Below are 9258 nucleotides of genomic sequence, written 5' to 3' on the forward strand. Positions count from 1 at the left end.
ACAGCTACATCCCTCCAATTTTTTTCTTAAAATCTTTTCCCTAGTGCCAAAAGTTTCCAATTCATGAATTTTTCAGAAGCGGTGTTTTATGAAAACTATTTGACATCGGATTTCCATACAAACACTGTTAATTCAAGCGTGTTTGCCTACTCGTCAAAATGGCGTCGAAAACCGTGATAAGGCCTATTTCGAAAGCTGTTGATGAGGTCCCTGAAGAGACGCCCTGTGATGACACCTGTAAGCCTGAGTTGTTTTTTTCGCCATCACCTCAGAATTTGGGTGATTGTTCCATGCCTGAGAATGCGTCCCAAGACGTTCCTGAAAAACCTCTAGGCGCACCGAAATTTCTATGTGATTTATTTTATAGTTGTACGAGATACGAATCGGCTCCGAAGTTTACGTAGAACTTGAAGGACACTGACCGCCGTGTGCGACTTCGCAAAGAATTATCTGTTGTTTTTTCGGTCGATACACTGACAAGCGAGCAGCCAATGGATTATCAGTGGTTTTGATGCGGCCGGTATTGACGTAGATGAAATTTTGTCTATCCAGCGACGGGCGTCAAATAACACGTGGGTGGTAAGCTTTCGATCGACCGATGCGAATAACGTTGCCCTTGGTGTCCCGTCCGTATCGATTGCTGGCTGCGCAGTTTTCTTAGGCGACTGTGAGAATCGTGTGATGATTGATAAGATCTACGAAGCGCCTACTGAATTACCGGACACTGTTTTGATCGGTCGACTTTCGCATTATGGCAAGGTTTTTTCTTTTCGTTGGGACAGAGTCGCCGCTAGTATCTATAATGGTGTGCGTACTGCCAAGATGCAGTTGAATTTGCCCATCCCGCCAACTATTTTTGTTGCGGGCGAGTTAATACGAATCTGGTATCCATATCAGCCTAAAATGTGCCGTCGCTGCCGGGATGTTGGCCACGTGGCCGCAAAATGCTCATCGTTCCGGTGCTTTAATTGTGAAGCGCCGGAGCATAGGATTGAAGATTGCCAGCCACCGACCCTTTGCTCTATTTGTCTTGAGAAAGACCATGACGTTTCAGTATGTCCTTTTTCGTTATACAGCGCGAATGTGGTTAACAAGTCTGGCGGATCTCTAAACCCCGATGATGTGGAGACCACTTCGTCGCCTGCTGCATCGCCTTCTTACGCCAAGGTGGCCTCTCGTACACCAGAGCAAGCGGAGGCCATTAAAGCTGTCGAGGCGGTGAGGTCGGTCTCCAAGCAGCCTTCGTCCAAGTCTTCCAAGGACTCAAAGGATTCTGTAAAACAACAGTCCAAGAAGCCACCCAAGCCGAAAGCAGCGAGTGAGCCACCGCCTTCAAGTGTCCAAAAACCATCCTCGGACCATAAACGTACTACACAGGAAAAGGCGGAGCGTGAGCGCCATCGTCATCATCATAATCACGATCGCGAATCATCTGAGGAGGACTCTGATCATGAGTTTGTGAAGGTGAGGGATAGGCGTCATTCTAGGCGCTATTAGCACCAATGTCGTTGAAAATTATATCTTTAAAGGTTGGGGTCCTTGGCACCCCTGCTAATCGATTCACTGCTTTGCGCGAGCTTGAGCATTTGAATGTATGATTTATTTTTATTACAAGAAACTCATGTGTCCACTAAGAATGTCGCGGACGAAATCGCTCTTTGTTGGCCTGGCCAATGCTTTTGCTCTTTTGGGAGAGGCAAATCTGCTGCCGGGCAAATCTGGTAGCTTTATTTGTCTCTCCCAGATTTTCGGGCCATATCTTTCGCTTTTTATTTGATTCTGACGGGCGCGTTTTCAGTGCATTGGTGCTACTAGGGTCTATGAGTCTTAATGTTGTTAATATCTATGCTCCAAACACTGTCTCGGAGCGTAAAACCTTTTTTGAGTGTTTACATGATTATTTTATTTCTAATGGTTCTCGCGTTATTGCTAGTGACTTTTTTAAAATTGTATTGATAACAAATTAGATCGCTATTCTGCTAATACTTTGCTGCCGGACAAAAAGTGTCTTAGTGCCTGTGCCTTTTTGTCCGATTTTTGTTTAAGCGATGTTTGGCGCAAATTGAATCCGTGCGGTGTTTCTTTTACTTGGTCTAATTCTGATTACTCGCTGGCTACTCGTATTTGATCGTTTTTTTGCTGTCTCGCTCTTTGTTTAAATTTGTTTGTTTAAACAAGGTTTTACCGTGTGTTTTTTCCGATCACGATTTTGAGGTTCTCGATTTTTCTTTTGATGGTTTTTTAAATAAGCGAGATGGTGTTTGGAGATTTTAAAAATACCGCTCTCTTGGCTGATCCTGAGTGTAAGCGTGAGATTTCTTTTGTTGCTGATCGCCAAAAGAGTGTTATTTCCGACTTTGAGTCTCTGGGGGCTTGGTGGGACGATCTGAAACTTGTCATTCGTTCCGCTTGCATTATGCACACGTAAGTGTCAGTCTGTAATGCGCCCATCAACTCGAAACTTCAACATCCCCCCCCCCCCCCCCCCGGGCAAATCCCGGGCATTTGAACTTTTGAAGATTGGATCGTTCAAATTCCCGCCCCATTGGGCCAAAATGGTGTTCAAATGCCCTACCTTATCGTCGGATTTGTCTGTCAAATGCCCCTCCTAAAGAACAATCGTTGTCGGCTCCTGTCATGAGCTACTACAAAAACCACAACTTTAACATTGAAACTAATGATTGGAAATTGAATTTATTAAGTCGGACAATGTCAATCAGCAAGTGTAAGCTGTTCTAACTCCGAAACACGGCAAAGGTTGTTTAACGAGAAGTACATAATAACATATTTAAAATGAGTTAGCCGGCTACGTAGACTGTTCAAGTGGCAGGGTATTCTGCAGTTTAAGCCAAAGCGACGGTTTTTCATTCGACAATGTTTTTTGTTTTCTTTAACTGTTCACTGCTGTTTTATGGCTATTCTAAAAACCTCTGCAGACACAAATGCGGGAGAAAGGCGCAGCTTGACTCATTGCATAAAAAAACTAAATCGTTTAAAGAACTAGAAATACATATTAATTAGTTAGCCGGCTACGTAGAATGTTGTTCGAGTGACAGGATATTCTAGCGGTTTTTCATTCGACAGTGCTCATTTCTTTCACTATTCACTGTGGGACTCATTGTATAAAAAATCTACATCGTTTATATACAATCTATAAAAATAATTAATATTTAAGCACTCTCACTTTTGAAGGCCCTTTTTTTGTAAGCTTTTTTTGTAATGCTGTATCTCTTCCTTTAGTCTCTTCCATCTCGTCCAAACTTCGGCGCCCCCCCCCCCCAAAAAGCGATTTGAAACCCGACACTTCCGGTTCAATTTTTCCCACCCCACCCAGGCAAGGTCAAATTCCCCACCCCCGGGAAGGCCTTACCCGTCAAATTCCCCATTCCCGGGCACAGAAAATAGTCAGATGCCCGGGGTTTGCCGGGGGGGGGGGGGGGGGGATGTTGAAGTTTCGATTTGATCGGCGCATAAATCGTGAGCGGAATTTTTTTAACTAAGCGTTTAATTCGTGCTAAAAGTGCTTTCCATGCTGGTGATAATTCTGTCGTTTCCGAATTGCGAGATGTTGAAAGCGCTCTTTCGTCTATTATTTCTCGTGAGGCGGAGGGCGCTAAAATTCGATCGCGTGCCAAGTTGATCGAGGAAGGAGAAAAGCCCACGCGGTATTTCTTTCGCCTCGTGCACCAGCGTGCGGAGAAAAACTCGTTTGATTCCGTTGTTGATACTGATGGTAGCGAAAAACTTCACAAGCTGATATTAAGCGGGTTTTTGCGAATTTTTATCGTGATCTACATGCCAAGGATAATTCTATTGACATGCAGATCCAAACCGATTTGATCGATAGTTTAGAATTTTCTTTGAATGATATTGAGCGTGCTAGTTGCGAGGGCTTATTTACTAAGACGAGCTTTTCTCCGCTTTGAAGGGCCTTCAGACCGGCAAATCGCCTGGCTCTGACAGCCTCGCCACCGATTTCTATTTGTCTTTTTGGGATGACCTGGGTGATATTCGCGTTCTGGTTCTGAACGAGAGATATCGCCGGGGTGTTCTTACGTATATCCAGCGCGAGAGTCTCTTGTGCTTGCTGCACAAAAAGGACCGAAAAATTGGCGCCCCATATCGCTTTTGAACACGGATTACAAACTTATGGCTTTCTCAAGAAGCTTGGTGATTATATAATACCCTATAAAACACAAGCAATATACAAGCTACTCACGATATCTGTTAGATCTAAAGGACAGCTGATTACATAAGTTCACCTGGAAAACCACAACTAATTACAAACAACAACAACAATTTATTTAGGTATTTCCATATCTATACATGGCATTACCTTATACAAACTAGAGAATTATATAATTATGTAAACTTCTGATACAATTTCATAAGCTATATAACTTCTTATATCTAGAGTTCATGATTTCATAGACAAGAGCAGCAACTGATCTAAAAATAAATGGGTCAATACTATTAAAGAGGAACAAAATTTTTGAATTAATATCCAGTTGTTCATAAAATTGGTATTTTCTAGTTATTTCATCAAACATTTTGATTCGAAAACTATCACAAAATGTGCAAAAGAATAAAGCGTGGGACTCGTTTTCAACATCATTAGCTTGGCAATAAGTGCAAATTCTTAAATTTTCACGAGTCTTGGGGACAGTATATCTTCCAGTTTCAATATGAAGTTGATGGTTTCCTAAGCGAAATTTATTACAGCGGTTCTATGGAGAGGATTTATAATAGCATCTAAAAATACAGATTGTTTAGTGTCAGTTTTAAAAAAGTTGTAAAAGCTCAATTTTCTGTTTGAGTGAAGAAGTGAGAGTTGATGGTTAATTAATGCTTTGCGAATATTTTGATTGACGTGATTTAAAAACGCGTTACAGTTATTGTTATTTAAAACCATGGAATTAGAATTATACTCTTTGAATAGCACTTTAATTTTCTGTGACAAACCTGGCTGGTTTTTGTCAGAAATCTGTAAACATTGTTTTGCAATGTTATTTTCTGGTAGAGTTTGTAAATGTATCCAGAATTTAAGAATGGAAGTGTCAATATTCAATTTCAAAGATAATCTTCCTAGTTCATTTCTAGCTGCAACGTTTGGGCATCGTTTATTTACTCCTAGGGATTGCTTACAAAGAAAAATATGCGTTTTTTCAATTACATCCTTTTCCCAAGTACTGAAATCATCTTTATCATAGATTGCCCATACCTCAGATCCGTAGAGAAGAATTGGCAAAAAGAGTGAATTAAAAAGTTTATTGGTAATATCAAGCGGAACTTTGGAGAAATCTAAATAACGAGAGGTAGCAAAGAAGGATCTTCAATTAGGTGGTTTACTAAATTACATGAATGAGAACAATTGTTTCTGGAAAACGACCTGCTTACTGCAATGGCCTGGAAGTGTTTTTCTCCCCAATGTTGATTCATTTACAGAAACCTTTTCACAAATAGCTGTTAATTCTGTGCAAGCTCAAGCTGATGGACTGGCCACTCTAGTAAAACTTCAGCGTAATTTAAGTAAATATTAGGAGACATATTAATTTAAAATATTTATAAGGCCAAGGTAACGAGGAACGTCTCAGACAGCTTTCAGCCGTTAGCATGCGGATTCACATTTTGACACTATTTTGTCCGAAATTAACGTTAACTTCCTATAAAAAGGTACTCAAACCTTGCAAAATATCAACATGTATTTATTCTCCTTTCTGTTCTATGATACCTAGCTGGGAAAATTTGTTTAAATATCAGAACATGTCATCTTTTGTGATCACTTATTTGTTTCTCATGACCTGCATGTTTGAAAATGTAGTCATTAGGTAAGGAGAAATTAGATTCTGGTCTCTAGATGATTAACCTATAACCCCCAATATCACCTAGTAAGCTTAACACGGGGCAAAACAGCATTCATAACAATCACTATCTGATGGCTTTCATCTTCAGGAATGGTAACACTTGGGGATTTCTTCCACTGATTCTGGAAGTAAAAACACACATCTAACATACTAAAAATAATGTAGCTTACATTAGTAGTAAACCTTCTGTTTAAAAGTTCTTCTCTTTCTTTTCCCTCTTGTTCCTGCCAAAAGAATCAATGTTATCAGCTACAAAAACAACAATTTTAACACAAGGTCTTTTTATTCCAAAAGTAGAGGACTCTACATGGCAACAAGTTTGTCATTATATGGTGCTGCTGCTCATGAAGACTGGATGATTATTATTTTATTAGTTAAAATAATTTCTGAGGTAAAATTTTATTATTGGAGGCATCCTCACTGACAGATCATTGTTGTATGTTTAACTAGCCTGTCTCATATTTTACTTAGGCTTTTACTAGAATTTAGCAAACCAGCCAACCACCCAATGCTATGAAAAGTAAACAATGAAAATTCTCGGAAAACAATTTCCAAGCCCCCAGCAGGAATCAAACCTGCAAACTTCCAGATACTAGTTTGGATGCTCTAACCACTGAGCTATAGGTGACCTCAAGCCTGACCTGCTCACCATGTGAATGACCCATAGATCAGTGATTAGAGCATCCAAACTAGTATATGGAAGGTTGTGGGTTCGATTCATGCTGGGGGCTTGGAAATTTTTTCCAAGAATTTTCATCGTGTACTTATTGTTATCGATTTCATTTTACTAAAATACAAATAATAATCAAATAATCAAACTTAATCCATGGAAGATTTAGGATGTGTTTCTTTGGAAAAATCCAAATCCGGATTTTTGATCTAAGGTCACTTGGGCCATGTTGCATCAAAGGAACCGACGTATCTTTACCCAGAGTGGATTCGTTAGTTCCTTTGATACACCATGATCTGAGTGATCTTGAATCAATAATCCGGATTCGGATTTTTCCAAAGCTAATAAATAAATGAAGAACAGGTTAAGAACTTGTAAGCCAACATGCTTACTGGCAGTAAAGGTAACAATGTCATTATTGTTATATGTACCTTCATCATCTTCCGATGTTTGTAGTTGTTAAGGCCTGTTTTCAAATGTCTCAAATCATATGTAAGTTGATCCACTTTTCTGCGAAAGCATCAACATAAAAAAAATAGTATATCAGTATCAAGTTGGTATAAAATTTGGGGTGAGATTGGACATCAGCATGACCTTACTCTTTTCAAACAGTGTGTGGGTTCTTTCACGTCCTACAGATTATATCTCTCTGTACTGTCCTGTAAGGCAATAATTAAAAAAAGAAAAGGTTTGTCAGAGGGTGTAGTCCTACACCTTAAGTGGAAAGAATTCATCAATAGCAGTTCACAAGGGTTTGTGGAAAATGTCTTTTTTTTTTTGTTCATGGTTCTCAAGATTAAAAACCCCATTCCAGTTTCTATTGGTGATCAATAAATTAATTTTCCTTTAAAGCCATGTCTGTTATTTTGCTTTATCTTGTTGCTGCAATAAGTTGATTTTGGATGAATAATTTCAACCCTTATACCCAATTTTGCGCCAATGAGAAGAAGATTTAATAACCTTGCAATCATTTCATTTTAAACGGAAGAAACTTTCAGAAAGACTTACATTCGAACACTCTGCTTTTTCTGTGGCGGTTCTTTGTTAATAAGGATGGTGAGTCGGTCCCAGTTTACTTAAGCTTGTTCCAAGTTGTGTTCTATTTCTTGTTCAACAGCTGCACGACAAAAAAGAAACACAAGTGAATACAACATCAGTCTATCTCCAGACACAGTTAAAGGGCTAAAGCACGGGGAAGGGGTGGAGGCAGTAGTTTGATCACAACCTTAGAAAGACAAATTAAGAGACAGATTAAAACAAAATAACCCTTTATGCCCCAACAAAATAACCAGCATCTAATTTCTTCTCACAATATCAATACCGTAAAGTTTGGATAGTAACGAACCTCCGAAAGTCACAACCCAAAGTAAAGAGGGTCGTTACTATCAGAACTTTACAGTACATCATCAAACATTCAGATCATAAAAGTAAAGGAAATGATCACCCAGAATGAAAATTGTTTTTTCTTCCCTTGGGAAAGAACCCTGGTTTTGGCTGGTTGCATGACACTTAAAATGTGTTCTGGATGAATTTCCTGTAAAGGAGGGGCATTATAGTGCACAATATTAACGCTTTATTATTATTATTTTTATCAATGGGCGGTAAAGTGTACAATATTAAATTGCTTTAAATAAATGTAAATATACAAAAGATATATTTTAAACAGTGGATGAAAGATCAAATAGAAGAAAGATCCTCACAGTACACAACTTTAAGCAGTTGCGAAAAGAAAGCCTGAAAAAAATTCATGCTTGAACGGGATTCAACCCATAACCAGGGTTCTTGATTTCTTGAAGAAGGAACAGAAAAGGACCCTGGGAAGAAAGTCTCCGTGTTCTTACAGTATGGCTAACAAAGTGCTTGAGGGGGGGGGGGGGGGGGTTCTCCTATATAAAAGTAACAGCGGTGATCTTCAGAAATTTTGAAAAGGTCCCCTAAAAGGTACCAGAATTCTGTTTTGTGGGCATGGTCTGAATAGATTTTTTACTCCCAAGAGGTACCAAGTCAGTTGACTGACTGGGACTGGGATGAGAGGGGGGAATGCCCAATGCCCAGCTAGTGTTGTGGAATATGAAACCCTTGGCAGAACTGGGGGAAGGGTGAGAGGGACACAAAACCAGTTGGGAAATACGGGAACTATTGTAAACATGTTAATGCTCTCTTACCATGTAACGAGTCTGGATGTGTTGTACTTAGCTTACTCAGCAGTCCTTGTACTCCAACGATTAGCCTTAAGTACGAACAGATACAAAAACATCCAGAGCATTAGTTTTCATGGATGCAACAACTGAACTTGACAGTGGCTTGCTTTATTTATGAGTCAATTTTACACCTGTTTCCTGTATTTTTCCTATATGAAAAAATAAGATTCAATTATAAAAGACCATTAAATAAAGTCATGGTCTATTTTTTACTTCGACTTGTTCGCAGTTAATCCACAAAAGCAAAGGCCATAATGTTAAGATCATAGGGTGCTAGTCAGTAATAAAACAAAATAGGATAAATTAATTGACCATGCAGTGGTGCAAATCTATGCTAATAACTATAAGCTTATATAAAATACGCTGAGAGCATATTTCTTAAATCTACACTGTACCCATCAGTTGTTTAAGTGTCCCATGTCATTTAATTTAAGTGTTCTTGAAGATCATAGAGGTTCCTTTTATAAGCGTTTGTACTACATTTCATAAAGTTAAGGACGGTGCCTACTTTTGTGACTGCGCA

The 9258-nt window shown here is 39.2% G+C and overlaps 1 protein-coding gene and 1 long non-coding RNA gene across 2 annotated transcripts in view; both read right to left on the reverse strand.

Annotated features, from left to right (window-relative positions):
- Positions 1 to 7045, reverse strand: part of LOC146473406 (uncharacterized) — a 45755-nt gene extending 38710 nt beyond the window's left edge. The window contains exons 1-2 of the mRNA XM_085118615.1: positions 6966 to 7045; positions 6035 to 6088 (exon numbers count right to left, since the gene is read on the reverse strand). The gene's annotated coding sequence lies outside the window, so the exon portion shown is untranslated. The remainder of the gene's footprint in view (positions 1 to 6034; positions 6089 to 6965) is intronic.
- Positions 4281 to 7599, reverse strand: LOC146473409 (uncharacterized). Its single transcript, XR_014866432.1, has 3 exons — positions 7543 to 7599; positions 6966 to 7044; positions 4281 to 6088 (listed from the first exon to the last, which is right to left on the reverse strand). It is a non-coding gene; the product is annotated as an uncharacterized LOC146473409 (long non-coding RNA).
- Positions 7600 to 9258: the final 1659 nt, after the last annotated feature.

This window comes from Pavona decussata, unplaced genomic scaffold, assembly GCF_977016875.1.
Source record: "Pavona decussata unplaced genomic scaffold, jaPavDecu1.1 SCAFFOLD_94, whole genome shotgun sequence".
Lineage (NCBI taxonomy): Eukaryota > Metazoa > Cnidaria > Anthozoa > Scleractinia > Agariciidae > Pavona > Pavona decussata.